This window comes from Saimiri boliviensis, chromosome 1 (assembly GCF_048565385.1).
Source record: "Saimiri boliviensis isolate mSaiBol1 chromosome 1, mSaiBol1.pri, whole genome shotgun sequence".
NCBI lineage: Eukaryota > Metazoa > Chordata > Mammalia > Primates > Cebidae > Saimiri > Saimiri boliviensis.
Genome location: NC_133449.1, coordinates 171,221,166 through 171,236,768, shown reverse-complemented (window position 1 = coordinate 171,236,768; position 15,603 = coordinate 171,221,166). Strand labels below are relative to the sequence as shown.

General features: G+C 44.7%; 1 protein-coding gene across 9 annotated transcripts in view; it reads right to left on the bottom strand.

Moving 5' to 3' along the window:
- Positions 1-15,603, bottom strand: part of ARHGAP26 (Rho GTPase activating protein 26) — a 509,638-nt gene that overhangs the window by 433,562 nt on the left and 60,473 nt on the right. The window lies entirely within an intron of this gene.

The following is a 15,603-nucleotide window of genomic DNA, read 5'->3' as shown; positions in this document are numbered from 1 at the left end:
TGGTATCCTGTCTGCTCTAACTAAAGCAAAAGCTACTTAATCCCACCACTACCTGGCATTGCGTTCCCAAATAATTTGATTTCTAGTAGGGTCCGGGGAGAGAAGGCTAATCATCTTGGCTGTTCTACCTAGCTACCCTCGAAGTCTGAGTTTCCTCGTTTATGAAATGCAATTAAGAATAGACTCCACTTCATAGTGTTCTGGGAAGAATAAGAAACTGTATACGTGATTGCCCGACACACTGCAATTGCTTTAAAATGTTTCATTCTTATGTTTTATTATTATGGCCTTTATGAACATGCAGAGATCAAGATCCATTCAAAAGAAAAGGCTTTTCTTTTCTAAGTGGAAGAGTGTAACTACTGCTCTACACGTCTGGGGCAAGATCCAGCTATGCCCATCTCACTGCTGCACAAATGCACCCCTGCTGTCTGAGAACCATCCCAGAGGCCACCGTAGACGCTCACAAACACTTGTGATTGTCTCTGTCTAACACTGAACTGAAGATATCCATAGCCTTCAGCTCCAGGCTGGTAATGGTCAATATAAGCTTTAGATGGGTTTGTTTTTGTTTTTTTTTTTTATCATCTTGGACTAAAAAGATCAAACCCGACCACAAAATGACTGATCAAAGAAATAAGAGCCACATTACTAAGAAAGCCTTAATGCTCTGTGATACAAATTTATCCAGAAACCTTTTGTCCAAAGATCTCAAAAATTCTTAACAAGAAAGTTTCAACCATTGGACAACAATCCTAAGGAAGCTGGGAGGGGTCAGAACTGAATTATCAACGTTGGGGTCTCCTGATAATGCTCCTAAGAGGTGTTCCTCAATGTGAGGTCTGAGAACCACCTACACACGTCATCTAAATGCATGTGAAATGTACATTCGTGGGTTCTATTTCCACTACTACATCAAAATCTCTGGGGAAGGAAATTGTAATCTTTAATAAATAACCCCCAATGGAGACAGCAAACCACCATGATATGTATGCACCTATGCAACAATCCTGCAGGATGCAGATGTGCACATGTACCCCAGAGCCCAAATACAATTAAAAAAAGGAAAAATAAATAACCCCCAGAAAGTTTCAACACTACACCAAGCAATGACTCACTCTCTCTCCTCCACAAACAATGGCAGACAGGTAAATAAATCCAAAAGACCTCCTGAAGTCTTCACATGGGCTCACAGGTAAGAATCCCTGGTGTATTCACCACCAGTCAGTGCTTCTCAACTGTAGTCAATCATACCACCTTCACTTCAAAAAATATCAAATCCATACTATGTAAATTTTTATAAGAAACTCATTATTACTTATACCTATTGTGAAAGCAAATTTTCTATGTAATGACTGTGAAATTGTGGGTTTGATCCTTAGTTATTAAGTTTTCCAAATAAAGTATATAATTATCAGTATAAAATATTGTGTCACTGTACACCTAAAATCATTTCCCCTATCACCTATATGTGAGTACTCTTCCTGTTCAGGAAACATCGGTTTGTGTAATCCAAAGATGTGGAACCATGTGGGGATTTTATGAGGCATGTATGGCCTGTGATGCAGAAGGCTCTCTATTCTGACAAACTCCCGAAGACCTCACAGCTTCAGTCTGCATATGCCTGGCAGAGCAGGCTATGGGATGAGAGGGCTTTCCCTCCTGCCAGAAGGCCAGAAAATTATGCCACCTGTGGGTGTGACTGACTTGTCCAGGTTCCGTTTTTGTGACCTGTCTGCTCTATCAGTGAGATGAGACATCCCCACCTACCCACAGCCCAGACTTCCCCCTGCAAGGAACATTGTGGAGCTCTGACCTACTGGGGACAAACTGCTTTTCTTGGGGGGAATTTGTAATTAGGGCACTGAGGAGCTTGTAAATTGATGCTGGACATGCAAGCTGAGGAATGTTTTAGAATTGGACTGGGATGGCCTCCTTCCACCTTGTGTGCAAGCTGAGGCGAAAACCAGTCCACAGAGGCAAGTAAGAGGAGACAACAGCTGCCCCAGAGAAAAAGTAGGTGCAGGGACATCCCAGCACCCTAGCAATAAACCTCTCTTTAGCTGGTTTGAGCAGGCAGTTTCTCCTTGCAATCAAATCACCCCTATGACCCACTGTGCTACACAGCTCTGGCTCCAATGTTCAGGTAGAATTGAAGGAAGGCTAGAAGCTGGGTGAGCACCCTTCCCAGACACACCCCAAAAGAGGGTCGGGCTTGAACCTTATCATAGGGGTAGGAAAGGGAATTCTAAAGTGGATCCCCCCCCACATTACTCCAGGTGAGAGGTGCCACCAGAAGGAGCAAACAGGAGGGCACCTGGAGCTCCTCCCTCCTGCTGATGGTGGGGAAAGAATGATGGCAAACGCTGCTTACAATGACCGTGTATGTTAGCATGTAAACCAGGCTCTTTACAATTCTTCATGAGACCCCCATGAAAGTGGTAGTGCCATTTTCCTCATTTTATACATGAGGAAATGAAGACTTGGAAACATTAAGTGATCTCCAAGGTGACGGAGCTAATAAATAAGGGATCCAAACTCCATAGTCTGAGCCGTCTCACTACTTTGCTTTTTTAAATATTAAAGGACAGGACAGAGACCCCAAGTAGATCCACTGTCTTAGTGACAACAGATGGTGCAGCCACCAAAAGGTCCTCCCTCCAGCAGCAAGCAGCAGCCCTCCCTCCTGTGCCAGTCCCTGACCCCAGCCAGCAATGCCACACTATGGGCATGGAACCAAGAAATAAGGGTGCGCAGAGGTAAGAGGCTGGGGGAGAGGCAGTGTCACCTGACCAGGGCATGGCTTGGCTGGCCAGAGCAAGGCCCAGTGGAGCCTGGCTTGGACCCACATCACAGACAGAGGGCTAAACTAGAGTGACTTTTTTTTTTTTTTTTACAGTAATTGGTACATGGCATTCTCCTTTATGATACCACATGGCACAGTGGAAGGAAAGATACACTCCCAGGCCAGGCAGAACTAAGGAAGCTTGCCAATACCCAGGCTGTCCCAACTCCTAACCAATACCGGAAAAGAAATTACATTCCTCGTGTTGGGACTGGATGACATGCTAAGAAGGAGAAAGCAGAACCTTAATGACCAGCCCGGAACCTGTTCTGACACCCTATTATTCATATCTCATTTCCAAAACCTGAAGCTCAGAGAAGAGAACAAACCTGTCAAGGTCCACAAATCAATCACAACTAAAACTCTGATTCCCCAAACTCCAAGTAGATCCCAGATTCTATCCTGGCATTTTAAGTAAGGCACCTGAACTTTTTAATATTAGTATGGCTGGTCCTAAAAAATAATGCTGATACAACCACTCCCCACTATCTCTACAGTAGGGGTGAAAAGTGCACTTTGGCAAGTGTGGATGTACTGACCGCTCTGGGCAAGTCATTGAGGCCAGCACTGAAGTTGTGCTAATGTGTCCACACCAACTCATGAAAGGCTGGCCCTTACCAGATGGCCACCCTGAAATGGGGATGAGGTCTGTGGTCAGAGAACATGACTAACAAAGATGGCTGGCTGAAATGGAGGCCCCACCCCAGACCCAATCCCACCCACAGGCCACCAACAGCCCTCTTATCCTTCCTTTCTATAGCAGGAAGACCATTCTATGAACCAAGGACTAAAAAGCACCATCCTCTCAGGGTCCTTCCCCTTTATCTCTGACTCTTCTGCATTTGCCTCCCCCTTTTCCTCCTCTTAACCTGAAACGGAGATAATTTCCCAGTTCTACCCAAACCCCTTCTCTCTCATTTTCAACAATGATTCTGTGAAAGTGGCACTCGCCACTGTCCCTTGCCAACTCTGCTCCTGCTCTTTCCAGCCAGCTGCTGGGTCTCAACACCTGAACACAGTGCCAGCACCTCCACCTACCTCCCTCCCCTCACACCTGCTTCTCTGCCTGAGTTCCTGATTCTGGCACAGAGGAGAGAACTAACATTTACTGAACTTCCCACCCTTCCAGGACCATGCTGAGTGCATTCCATGTTCCTTCATTTAAAAGAATCATTAAAGTTTCAGAAGACCAAGATGCAAAATCCCACCACCCTGTCTGTCCCCCCTCTGCCCTGGCTCCTGCATCTAGTCCATGACCAAGCCCCATCCACGTGCTCTCTCTCCTCACTACACAGCCCTCTTGTAGGCTTCTTCCTAAGCCCTCTTTTTCCCACACTCTGCCTCCTACCTGCTCCCCCTCCCCGTGCTCCTGCCTCCACACTCCATGCAAACCACACTGGACACTACCTTCTTGAGCACAACGCTGATCGCACTACCCCTCTGCTCAACAGCTGATCACAACTTCCCCCATTTTTTCCTCCAAACCAACCCAAGTGCCTTGCCTGGCACTGGAGGCTTGCCACAATGTGGCTGTGACATACATTCCAACTTACTCCCCACTGCTTCCCTGCAAGGCTGCTGGGCTCCAGCCAACCCATGTGACTCCCATTCCCTGAAGCCACCCTGCACTTCACAAGCCTTTGTTCACACAGTTCTTTCCATCATGTGTCTCTTCCTCCCATTTCTTCTGACTCAACTGATCGTTCTCCAACTTCCAGCACACACATGGCATCTCCTACAAGATGCCTTTGCTTCTCCACTAATGGTGAGTGACTATCCTCCTGTGAATTGTGGCTTCACTCATGTACTCCTCCTATGACACTACTTAATTGTGTTCTCCATGAGACCAGCTACTCCTTAAGAGGAAGAGGTTGAACAGGCATTTTACCTCTGCAATCTCCACTATACCCAACACTCTTTACACCAAAATGATATCCATTCACTCATTCAACACATATTTATCCAGTGTCAATCATGCACCAAGTTGCTATCAGCTGCTCAGTACATGATGGCAAACAGAAAAAGTCACGGTTCCTACTCTCATGGGCTTCCCATCTAATGATGAGTCAAACTTTAATCAAATTTTACCCAAATAAGTGTACAGTTAGCAATATCTCTGTGCTGTAAAAGGGAAAAAATCAGAGTCTTCCAGAGGCACAGAGGGGCTGGGCACCATGTTCACACCTGTAATCCCAACACATTGGAAGGCCCAGGTGGGTAGATGGCTTGAGCCCAGGAGTTTGAGACAGTCTAGGCAACATATCAGGACCTCATGTCTACAAAAAAAAAATACACACACACACACACACACATACATATATATATATATGGGCACGGTGGTACACGTCTGTGGTCCCAGCTACCCAGGAGGCTGAGGTAGAAGGACCACTTGAGTCCAGGACGTTGAGGCTGCAGTGAGCCATGATTGTGCCACTGCACTCCAACCTGGGTGAAAGGGTGAGACCTGGTCTCGAAAAAATAAGAAAAAAAACAGCAGTAGCACAGGTGGACCAGGAAGCCTGGCCAGAGAAAGTGAGGCTCAAATGAGTCTACAAGTGGTGAGAAGGGGAAGTGGCAAAGTGCTCCAGGTCCTGGGGACAGCCTGTGCAAACGCCCTGTTATGGACAAGGGCTGAGAGCCAGTGTGGTTGAAGACTACAAAGGAAGCAGGGGAAGGGTGCTAGAAGGTGACAGGGACATGTCAATACATGTGTGAAGTGAATATGAATCCATGACCCTCATCACTTAGCAAACTTTTTTAACCAATAAAACTAACCAACCTTAAATTTATAACAAAACACAAATATAATTTTAAAAATACTCTTTACCATTTAAAAGTGACTCCTTTGGTGTAACTGCTGTTCTCTAAAAAAAGAGTAAAGTGAGTTCTCATAGCTAAAATCGAAATAGAAAAGAGAATGTAAAAATCATGTAATTCTGGCCGGGCATGGTAGCTCACACCTGTAATCCTAGCACTTTGGAAGGCCAAGGCAGGCGGATCACTTGAGGTCAGGAGTTCAAGACCAACCTGGCCAACATGGTGAAACCCCGTCTCTACTAAAAATATAAAAATTAGCCAGATGTAGCGGTGCTGGTCTCTAATTCCAGCTATTCAGGTGGCTGAGGCGGGGATATTCCTTGAACCCGGGAGGCAGAGGTTGCAGAGAGCTGAGATCATGCCACTGCACTCCAGCCTGGACAACAGAGCAAGACTCTGTCTCAAAAACATAAAAATAAAAATCATGTAATTCCATAAGTAATATGACGTTACTTTGTCCTTGAGTTAGAAGCCAGCCAACTGACTAGGGAAATAGCCTCTCAATCATTCTACATTGCTAACAAGGACAGAGGCTAACAACCGGCTAACAATTTTTGAGCATTGTCTAAGGGTACTAACGCACTACCTCATCTGATTGTCACAACAACCTGTGTGGTAAGTACCAATATCATTCTCATTTTACAGACAGGGAAACTAAAGCCCAGAGAGGTTAAATAATTGGCTCAGGGTCACACAGGTGACAAGCAGCAGAGCTAGGTTCGAACACAGGTTAGCGGGATTCCAGGACAAGCACTCTTTTTGTTTGTTTGAGACAGAGTCTCACTCTGTCACCAAGCTGGAGTGCAATGGCACAATCTCAGTTCACTGTAACCTCCGCCTCCCAGATTTAAGCGATTCTCCTGCCTCAGCCTCCTGAGTAGCTGGGATTACAGGCACGCACCACCACACCCAGTTAATTTTTGTATTTTTAGCAGAGACGAGGTTTCACCATGTTTGCCAGGGTGGTCTTGACCTCTTGACCTCATGATCCACTCACCTTGGCCTCCCAGAGTCCTGGGATTACAGGCATGAGCCACCACACCCAGCCCAGAGCCTATACTTTTAACCACCATACTACACGGCCTCGCAAGCCAGCTACCATGTCAGTACTTCCGGAATCTTATTTACTTGTTTATCTCACCTTTTGTACTGAAGATTTAAGCCAATGAAACACCAACAACGCAAAAAAGATAAAAATCATCTCTGAAGGAACGCAGTGGAACTTCTGGTGTCAGCTCCCTTTTCCAGCTCTCTTTCAAAACACTCCAACTCTTCCTCCAATTTTAATAAAGAAAAATTTTCCAGTTCATCGCAACACTTAATATCCTGAGAGAACAGGAATTGGAAACCGACGAATCTCCTTAGACTACAAACCAGCCAAAGTCAACAGATTCCAAACCCCTCTTGTAGGCAGTCACTGTTTACAGCACATCTAACAGGAAGAACAGGGGAGTTGCAGATTACCAGAAGGCTCTAGCCAAGGTGTTCCCAACTCTTGACGAACTTCTGAGTCTTGTCTGAAGGACAATATCACACTCTCATTACCAACAAATTCTTCCCCAAACTATTCCTACTCCTCTTTCTCAGATCCTATCTGAAAGTAGCCAGGACACAAGGGTTAATAAGCAAAGCTTACCTACTTGTGGATAACACTGTCCACCTACATCAGGCCTGGCCAACCCTCCTGAGCAACAGCCAACTGGCCTAAGGCACCAGTAAGATCTTATTGAATTAGTAATGGTGGCCACCAAGTCCACACCCAAGCCTAAACCTAGCTGACCTTCAGTCTTCCCTGCTGGCCCTTTAAGGCCTACCTGAGGAACTCAAGGCTTAGGTAACATCAGTGTATTTCAGAACTGCATTCCTGAACCACACTGTCAAGGGCGGAATTAAGGCCCCTGACATTCCTATGTTGAAGTCCTCATTCACAGTACCTCAGAATGGGGCTGTATTTGGAAATAGGGTCTCTAAAGAGGCAATCTTGGGAAATGAGGTCATTGGGGCAGGCCCTAATCCAAAATGACTGGTGACCTTATAAGAAAAGGAGATTAGGACATAGGCACAGCAGAGAAAAGACCATGTGAAGATACTAGGAGAAGGCGACCATCTGCAAGCCAAGGAGAGAGGCTTGGGAAGAAAACAGCCCTGCCAACACCTTAAGCTGACTTCCAGCCTCCAGAATTATGAGAACACCAATTTTTGTTATTTAAACTGCCCTGTCTGTGGGACCTTGTAATGGCAGCCCTAGAAGATTAACACACACACTGTCCAAGTCACCCCTGTCACCCAGTTCCCTGCTATTCTTTGAAGGGCAGAGCAGTCTGCTTTCCTTCTAAAACAGTCAGCCATATGGCCACTGAGTGCTGAAGTCAATGGAGACTGACCTCGTATTGCCTTTAGAGGCTGGGGACCCAGGACAAAATCTTATGTCAATTACACAGAGATGATAGGTAGAATTTTTCTCTTTAGAAATTATATAGAATTAAACTGCAGTCAAGACCTCCCACAGATAGTTGGTTGCTAAGGCCCAGCCTCAATACCTCCATTTTAGGATCCAGACATGGTGGCTTATGCCTATAATTCCAAAGACTCAGAAGACTGAGGCAGGAGGACTTCTTGAGCCCAGGAGTTTAAGGTCAACATGGGCAACACAGCAAGACCTCCATCTCTAAAAAAAAAAAAAAAATTTCAATTAGCTGGACATGATAATATGTGCCTATAGACCCAGATACTCAGGAGGTTGTAGAAGAAGGATTGAGGCCCGGCATCTTGGCTCATGACTGTAATCCAGACACTTTGCGAGGCCAAGGCAGACACTTGAGGCCAGGAATTCAATACCAGCCTGGCAAACATGGCAAAACCCCATCTCTACTAAAAACACAAAAATTAGCCAGGCATGGTGGTGAACACCTGTAATCCCAGCTACTTGGGTGGCTGAAGCACAGGAATTGCTTGAACTCAGGAGGCAGAGGTTGCAGTGAGCTGAGACTGCGCCACTGTACTCCAGTCTGCATGACACAGCAAGACTGATTTTTTTTTTTTTAAAGGCGGGGTGGGAAGGTAGGACTGCTTGAGCCTAGAAGTTTAAAAATGCAGTAAGCCATGACTGCACCACTACATTCCAGCCTGGGCAAAAGAGAGAGACCCCAGCTCTAAAAATATAAAAAAAAATTCCAACCTGGGCAAAAGTGTGAGACCCCGAGCTCTAAAAATATTAAAAAATATCTCTGTGTGGCCAGGCGTGGTAGCTCATGCCTGTAATCCCAGCACTTTGGGAGGCTGAGGCGGGTGGATCACCTGAGGTCCAGAATTCGAGACCAGCCTGACTAGCATGGAGAAACCCCGTCTCTAGTAAAAATACAAAATTAACTGGGCATGGTGGCAAATGCCTGTAATCCCAGCTACTCAGGAGGCTGGGGCAGGAGAATCATTTGAACCTGGGAGGCAGAGGTTGTGGTGAGCTGAGATCACACCACTGCACTCCAGCCTGAGCAACAAGAGTGAAACTCCATCTCAAAAAAAAAAAAAAAAAAAAAAAAAAAAATACCTCTGCATTAGACCAGCCATGCTACAGTAAATTTTCCTGTAAAAAAAAAACTGGGTTAAACAGATCCTTACAGCAACTGCAGGGTCAGGATGTCTGCCCGAACAACCCTCATACTATAGGAAGGGAAGAGGAAGCACTGGAGGTGAAAAGGCAGTAGACGGGGGAGCCTTTCACAAAAGATCCTTTCCAAAAAACGTCATCTGGGAGATGAGAATGCCAACTCATCACAGCAGCTACGTGATGAATAAGCTTATTTCAGGGGGTGACCAGGAGTTCTTACAGTCCCATGATTAGATGAGGAGACTATAAGCCATGAGAGGTTCCTAGAGGCTGGGAGGTTTCAAGAATTACTTAGAGACCAAGAAACAAAGAGAAAATATTTCAGTTGGGTGCTACTAAAGCTAAAGCAGGAACAGAATTAGGAAAATGGGATCAAAGCCTGGTGCAAGGCTGGACGCAAGAGTATCATAAGTGAAAAGCTAGCATTGATTAAGCAATAGCTGCAAGCCAGGCGTTTAAGCAAGCTCCATATGCACTGGCTCACTTAAACTTAACAATAACCCCAGGAGGCAGGTCCATTATTACTTTAACTTAAGAGATGAAAATAAGGCCAGAATATAAGCTCTGCAAAGGCATGATTCTGTCCCTCAGTTTGTTCACTAAGGACAAATCCTTAGAGCCTAGTACAGCGGCTGGCCCACTGCAGGCACACAATGTTTATTTGTTGAACAAATGAAAAAAATAAGGTACCTATCAATGTCACATAAGGAACAGGCTAGGATTGGAACCCAGGCTGTCGGCATACAGAGCCACACTCTCAGCTTCTACTCTATGCCACCCACGGTGGAGAAAGCTTGCTGAAGAGATGGGAAATAAATCTCCTGGCATGCAGATAGCTTAGTTGTCCGTAGCATATTTCACAGTGTCTGCCTCTTCTGCTTCAGCACTGGCAATGTTACTGTGTACCCAGGATACCGAGTGAAGTTATTCAAGCGGCCAGGGCCTACAGACAATCAGGAAAGGGGGAAGCCTAGGCAGTGGCAGGGTGCAGAGTAGCCACAATGCTCCTTTCCCTCAGTCCTGGAATACTCCCTGGGGCCTCTCTCCAACTTGCTTCATGCCTGGTGATTCACTTTAGAGTGGCAGAGGGAGATGGAGGGAAACGACTGGAAGGGGGTAGATTTATTTACCTGACTCTCCAAGAAAACGGTGAAGAGAGCTGGTACAATCTACAACAGAAATTCCCAAAAGGTGGTATGTATATGGCTTTGCAAAACACAAATTGCTTTATGTAGGATGCAAACACTAAGAGTTTACATATCAATGCTTATGGTTCCTTACTATTTCAGGCAAACGATGAGAGTCCTTTATTAAGCAAAAGAGTGTCCCTTCAAAAAGAACAAGCTCTCCCACTTCAAGAACAATATTAGGTAAACAATGGAACAGGTGTTACATCAACGTGGCAAAAATCATAATGGAAGTGACTAAAGCTTCAGAAATCCTCATTTCCTGGAACTTCCCACATTCTGTGTGTCAAACGTCCCCATCCCTGCAATTTGCCCATCCACTTAGGTATGCCATAGCTCAAAAGGAAGAGTCTACAGAGATTAATTTTTAAATTTGCTATCAAAATCCATTAACAAATGACTGATTACCCACAAAAGAGAGAAAGAGATGGGGGAGAGGGGAGAGGAACAGACACAGACACAAAAGGCATGTTCATTAAGATATTATGAAGTTAACAACAGGACTTGACCTGGGGCTGAAGTCACGCCCTCTGCCTGGAGACAGCTGTAACACAGAGCTCTCTTTGATACTACCCTAAATTCCACACTATTCTTTCGACTATTATTTTATACATGGTAGCTTAGCTCAGCCCTGTCCAGAGAATTGTACTGAGGTCTCTGGGACCCGTTCCAATAACAACACACAATGAGGCCTTCTTTCTCTGATAAAGCCAAGAACCCCTCCCTCTGTGATCTGCTCCCCTGCCCCTCCCAGACAAAACTAAAGTACCATTTTCAGAAGAATTCAGTCAGCCAAATACTGCCTTCTCCTCACCTTCCCTGTTGGAAATGATCAGGTTGCAGGGCAGGTGAGGGTGAATCGTGCTCTAGCATAGAGCCTAGGGGTCTAGTCTACTCCAGGGAAGAGAAAAACACTTTTACTTGCAAATTCATGGCATCTTATCCACAGCTGTAGGAAGGTAAGGCTGAAAGGGAAGTAACAATACTACAACCTGCACCAGTCCAATGTAAGCTCCATCAGAGAAGGGCCTTATCATATTCATGCTGCATTCCCAGAACCAAATGCAATCAATGTCTAGTGCTCAGCGGGTACACAGTAATGGATGAATAAAGTCAGTCAGTAAGCAGAATGAATGAATGAATGAATGCATAAATGGATGGATGGAGTGAATGAATGGATGGCTTCAGCAGGGCTGGGAGAAAGTTAAGAGGAGAGGAAGCGTAACTGCAAGATTATTTTTTTCCCTATCTGCTTGAAAGCTAGCAACTGTATAAATAAAGGGACCCCAAAGGGGGACTACTTTTCTCTTTTCACAGCCACCCCTTGCAGGTGGTGGATTAACTGCAGGACTTTTGGCCCCTGAAACATCAGGGTTCATAGCCTGGGGCAGAAAATCAAAAGCCACTTTGACTTTTTCCGGGACATCCTCAGACACCCCAACTTCTGCCTTGGTCACTAGTGTCCAGAACAGGAAAAAGACAGCAATGCTGGGAATGCAGACTTGCATCAACTGATCTGACCCCTCCTTCTAAGAAGTTCAAAGTCCGTCACATCCTGGCTTCTCTCTTGGAGAACTTTTATTTAGAGTAAATACATATATTTTTTTTCTTTTCTTTTCCTCTCTCTCTTTGCTTACCTGTATTTTCTACTCATTCTATAATGAACAGACTACTTGAGTAATAAAAATGCCTAAGACTGATAAAACACACAAAGAAAACCATTCAAAAAAGACACTAAAAACACATTTCACAGAGTTCCATTTTAACATTTCTACAGTATAAAATTTAACACTGCCATTTCATGAAGTTGCATTCAACTGAGTTCTTTGAAAACCAAATTGTAAATTTCTGATGAAAGTCAAAGCTCATGACTTAAAATCAGATCAGCCGGCCATACAGGCACTTATCTTACAAAAGGGGCAGCCATCTGACGGGCAAGGTGCCAGAGTATTAGAAAGGACAAGGACACAAGCTTAATAAGTAAGGTGCCATGTATGGATGAAACATACGTTCTCAGTTCAGCCATAGTAAGAAGAGCTGCTCTGCATCCCTCTTCTGCTGGCAACAACTTCCAGAGCAGCTGACAGGAGCTGGGGTACACTCCACAGCGATAGAAGGGACTTCTTTCTTTGTGAGGCTCATCGGTCCATCTTGGAGCTCAACCTTAGTCCCAAACAGGTGGACCATTCTCTAAGCAGCTCAACCACCAGCTGGGAGGGGTCTCCCATTCCACTCAGTCTCAGAACTCATTGTCAATGTCCAGCCCGCTCCACAAAGTGGTAACAAGGAAAGCAGCTGGGCTAGCAATCAAAAGACCATAGTTCTAGATCCAACTCTGGCCAGACACTGCACACCTCACTTAGTTATTTTGAGGCCGGGCACGGTGGCTCACACCTGTAATCCTAGCACTTTGGGAGGCCGAGGTGGGTGGATCACCTGTGTTCAGGAGTTCAAGACCAGCCTGGCCATCATGGTGAAACCCATCTTTAAAAAAAAAAAAAAAAAAAAAAGTTATTTTGTACCTTGGTGTCTCCATGTTACCAAAAGTGAGTGATACTACTAGCCATATCTCACATGTTGCTAAGGATAAACTATGGGAAATGTTAAATTGAGGAGGAAAAAAAAAAAAGAGGGAAGGCAGAAATTACTACCAAACAAAATTTGTCACCAGTTAGATGAATGAGATTTCCCCACTTGAAACTATGCTGAGTTTAACAAACAGAAAAGACATGCAAATCACCTATCAAATCAATGTTCTCCTAAACTACAACATTCTTAAAAATAAAAGAGAAATGGATAGAAGCTTCCAGTTTCTCCTTTTCAACCCATCTGGTTAAGAAATGACACAGCATTAAAATATGGCCTATAAGTACTACATAAGAAGACAGTGGGTAAAGTCCCCAGTTCCCAAGGACAGGCAAGGGGGAAGCCACCAGCACGTAGATCAACATGAATCTCTGTCACGCTGATACCCATGAGCACCAGGGCAGGCACTCACATCCTGTCCTCAGGCTCAGGAGCCAGGCAGGGTTGCAACATGGGTGTGAACTTGAACATTCTGGGAATGTATCAACAAAAGGAGCGAAGAGGGCAGCTGGGGCAAAGACTTCCCAAGGCTGAATCAATAGAGCCGTCTATAGACAGAGGGACAGCAATAAAGTCTGCTGGATACACCAGAGCCGTGAGCTGCCTCAGGGAGGTTTTACTAAGCATAGCCCACAAAATCCATTCCCAGCTCCCTTTTCACACACAAGACCACAGCAGCACAGCTGAACTGAAGCACTGGGCCTCTGGGAATAAGATTTGGTGTAGAAACTGGTGATCTGACAGGCTCAGGGTTTTAAATGAACAGGTTAGGTTGGAATCCTGGCTTGGCCCCTTACTGGCAAAGGGCTCTACACCGCTCATCCAGTGGCAAGGTAAGTGCACAATTTACTAAACATTCCTACCACTAAGTTGCTTCTCACAAAAAAGGAACAACCATACCCATCTAACACAACTGTTGCTAGGGTCAAATCACATCATGTCTGAAAGCATTTAGCATAGTGTTGGCTCAATGCATTTCACTGTTATTAATTTCATGCCATTAATTTCACCATTATTAATTTCATTTCAATCATCATCACTGTTGCCATTATTAACTAGAAAATGTGGCTATGCGTACTGTAGGATTACGTTACAGAAAAATCCCTCTCCCTAGCTCCAACCTCAAGAAGGACACAGTCTAGCAAGCCTGAGGGCTCCCTTCACACTTAGGATCCAGTACTGCTGTTCTATATCAAAGCCTTCACCATATACAGTTGGTGCAGAGACTCCAACCTCAGCAGACTATCCACAGAAAACAACTGCTTATCCGAGACAGAATCAACTGCTGGTTAGTCCCAAACATGCATAAGAAATCTAAACTGAACTTCGTTCTGGCTTCTGTGTACTACCAAAAGGATTTAAGGTGGCATGTGCCCATCAACTACATGTATTAATGCAGAGTCAGATGGCTAAGTGTGGGGGCGGAGGGCATACATACCTGGGATTGTCCTTTCTTGGTTGCACTAATTTTTCATTGTGATCATTCTAGATGCGTTATCTAGGCATCACTGTAGATGCCCACGCTCCACAATAATATAAGAAAATAAGGAAAAAGGCAAAACACAAAGATGGCAACTAATGCCTTCCCAAAACCTTCTTTGGAGCAGTGGTCCCCAGATTTGGGAATTTCAACAACCAATTTAAACACATATAGGCATTTCATTGTCTATAACTTAATATGCCATGTATAACCATTAAAAAACATATATCAACATCATGCAATTAAAAGTCTTCATGGCCAGCACAATGGCTCAGGCCTCTAATCCCAGCATTTTGGGAGGCCAAGGCAGGAGGATTGCTTGAGCCCAAAAGTTCAAGACCAGCCTGAGCACATGGTGAGATTCCATCTCTACAAAAAAAAAATTTTTTTTTAAATATATGAGCATGGTGGCATGTGCCTGTGGTCCCAGCTCCTTGAGAGGCTGAAGCAGGAGGCTCACTTGAGCCCAGAAGGTCAAAGCTCCAGAGAGCCATGTATGTGCCTCTGCATTCCAGCCCAGGCAAAAGAGCAAGACCCTCTCTCCAAAAAAAAAAGTCTTCATTATTCCAAAATAGTAAGATACACACCAAGAATAAGACACACATCTTTGCATTACCTAAATTTAGGTTTAAGAATAACTCATTATATTATATTGTTCATATTTTTCTCAGAGAAAACTGTGGGACTGGTTTCTCACATTTGGGAATTGATGCTCTAAGGGGGAACACTGTTACTTCCTGGTTAAGGACTAAGGAAGGTTATAAAATGACATTCTATTTCCTGCGTCCAAAATCAGCAACAGAAAGAAGAGCCTTTTACCCACCCTACCAAATATGCAAAGAAAAGCAGCACTGCCTTCATAAAGAAGGAGAGGCAGCAGGATCGCTGGCTAACTCCAGACCCACTCCAACCTTTCTACTTTAAAATCTGTCCAACTCATCTTTCTGGGTTCTGGTACTTCATTCCAGGTTATAGTTTGTCTCATTAGCTAGTCCAACCCTCAGTCACACGTTTGAGCCTTCATATAAACTCATCTTTCACTCTCCATACTCAAAAACTTGCTCAAGGCAAAATATGAACT